Raw genomic sequence first — 2,869 nt, forward strand, 5'->3', positions numbered from 1 at the left:
GGCAAAACAGACTCAAATTGAAGATATTAAATAAATGTATTGCTAAAACAATCAAGGCAGGATAATGAGAAGTAAAATAACTCTGAAAAACACCTTCCCCACACACGTCTCTCCAGATTTACTTTCTTCTTCAGTGACACAGGGAGACAGAGAATGGGGATAATGGTTAGTTCATCACACTTTGTTTCTGCTGCTGCTCGGGGAGAGAAGTCCTTCCTCTTCTCTAGCATGGGGTCTCCATGAAGTTCTCCATGAACTCCTCAAACGTGAGTCCATCCCACAGGTGACAGTTCTCCATGAACTGCTGCAAAGGTAGCCACTCTTGCACTGGGTGCAGTTCTTCAAGGACAGGCTGCTCCAGCTCCTGTGTCCCAGGGGGTCACAAGTGCTACCAAAAAACCTGCTCCAGCATGGGCTCCTTTCTCCAGGTCCCTGCCAGGTCCCTGTAGGTCCCTGCCAGGAGTGTGCTCCAGCACAGGTTTCCCATGGGTTCACAGCCCTGTTTTGAGCATTCACCTGCTCTGGTGTGGGTCTCCTCCATGGGTTACAGGGGCTCATCTTTTTCACCACAGGCTACAGGGGAAGGAATCTCAGCTCCAGTGCCTGGAGCACCTCCTCCCCCTCTTTCTGCACTGCCCTTGGTGTCTTCAGGGCTGTTCCTCTCACATATTCTAATTCTGCTCTAACCGTGCCACAATTATATCTGTGCAATAATATTTTCTTTTCCTTCTTAAATGTCTCATCACAGAGGTGTTGCCACCATTTCTGAATGGCCCAGCCTTGGCCAGCAGCACATCTGTGTTGGCCCATCTGGGATTGGCTCTGCTGGACACAGAGCAAGTTTCTGGCAGCTTCTCAGAGAAGCCATCCCTGTAGTCCTCTCACTTCCAAACCCGGTCATGTAAACCCAGTAGAGTAAGATTAATGGGCATAGATTTCTTACCAAATGCAGGGAAAAAACAGAAGGAAAAAAATCTGTTCTGTTGCTTTTCTTCTAGTTCAATTATAAAGCAACAACCTGATATTTCATTTACTTTTAGATATTATAATCACGTATATATGTGCTAAAAGTATGAATAAAATATTTCCAATAACCCTTATTTCTGCTCTATTTTGCACTATATTAAGAATAGGAAGGCAAAGTTAAGTAGCCATGTTGACCCTTGCTTCTTCCTGTAACTTACAATTTTATAGAACCTTGTTTTTGCAAGACACTTTTTCTTGTCTTTACCTTGTTTTGCAAGCCGCTTGTTTACTGGGTGTTTTCTAACAGTCTTTTTCAGCCCTTTGACAATAAAGGTTATGTTCATTTAGAGAAGAATAAAATCCAGGCTAGTTCATTCCTAGGTACTTCACTTCAATCATGACCTTGGTGTTACTTACTCACCAGGGAGGAAGGACTGGCCAGTAGCTTATCTTGACTGATCTGGCATGCCAGGATGAATCTGGAAGATACTATTGATACTAAGCAAGAGGACAGGAGGGCCTGAGAGTCATTGCTGGTCACTGAAAAGTAGTGTCTTATTTGGATATCCTGCAAAACATAAAATGTTTTTAAACAATAGGATCTAAGAGTCAGCAAGGCTGATAATAGCTAAAATCACAATCACGTACAAATTATTCCTGTGATGTTGTTGTCAGTGGTTATGATTTTAACTGCAGTGGTGTTTTTATCTCTTTTATACCTTTGTCTCATTGTAATTTTGGCTAAATTAATGGGAGAAAAAGAAAGAATCTTTGACTTTTTTTGGACCTGTATGCTGAAAGAAAGATTAATCATTTTAGTAATGCAATTTTTCATACTTTCAAAGCTCTTGTTGGACATTGGAAGGTGTCTTTTCCATATGGGTTAAAATATTCATTCCACTCCACCAAATTTCTCTGATACTTTTAATCCTATGGATAGTTCCTTAACAAAAGTTCTGCAAGTGTGTCTGAAACAAATACCTTTCCTGATATTAATGGACATGCCTTCAAGGCCCTTAGGAGTTATTTCCATCAACCAGTGACAGGGACTTCTCTGTATAGCCTGAAAAACACCCAGAAAAAACCCAAATATCCTATGATCTAGCCTCTTTTATATCTCTCCATCTGGCTTACAAGGTTGTATATCTTTCAGCTGAATCATTTATGACAAGAGAAGCCGTTAAAGTTTCTTTTGCAGATCGTTTAGATGTGGCTGCCAATGAAAAGACATTAATAAGTTAGCTATTGCAGCTGTGCCTGGATGTACCCAAGGCGTTTTAAATTTTGCTATTATTCAAAAAATCTGGCAATTCATATTCTTCCCTGTTTGTGCTCTTGAGCTGGGCTCTTCAGGTTCATCTGGTTCCAGAGTTAGTTTGGGCTTCCAATTGTTTCAGACAGCCGTTTGAGGAGGGTGCTGGGGAGCTGTTTGTGTAGAGGTGTTTAGTTGCAAGCTCGTCACAATGTCAGGCTGCAGCAGGACAGGAGGAGTGAGAGCAAGGCTTCCCCAGCCAGACCTGCACTACCCAGACAGGGCTCAACAAACACTTGTGCTGCTATTCTGCTGTAATTCTAACAGTTTGAGGGGTTTCTGTCTTGCCCAGCTGAGGAGACAGTATACTGCTTTGTGTGTGTGTGTGTATGTGTGTGTGTGACGAAGAACACAGGTTAAGCATATTCATTGGGTCACATTTCAGCCACAGAAAGTTAAGGTAAACTCTCTGCTGAAGTCAGTGTAAGGTTGAACTACTTTTTCAAAGTTACCTAAGTGGCACTTCCATTTTTTACTTTTTTTGGTGACTAAGTACAGCTTTGAATGTTCTGCTATAGAATGCAAATTTCCCTTGAAGTGAAAAGTTGGCACTGATCAGCATTATTTTATCATGAATGTTTGTGTGAGCTT

The sequence above is a fragment of the Cyanistes caeruleus genome, chromosome 6 (assembly GCF_971803275.1).
Source record: "Cyanistes caeruleus chromosome 6, bCyaCae1.hap1.1, whole genome shotgun sequence".
NCBI lineage: Eukaryota > Metazoa > Chordata > Aves > Passeriformes > Paridae > Cyanistes > Cyanistes caeruleus.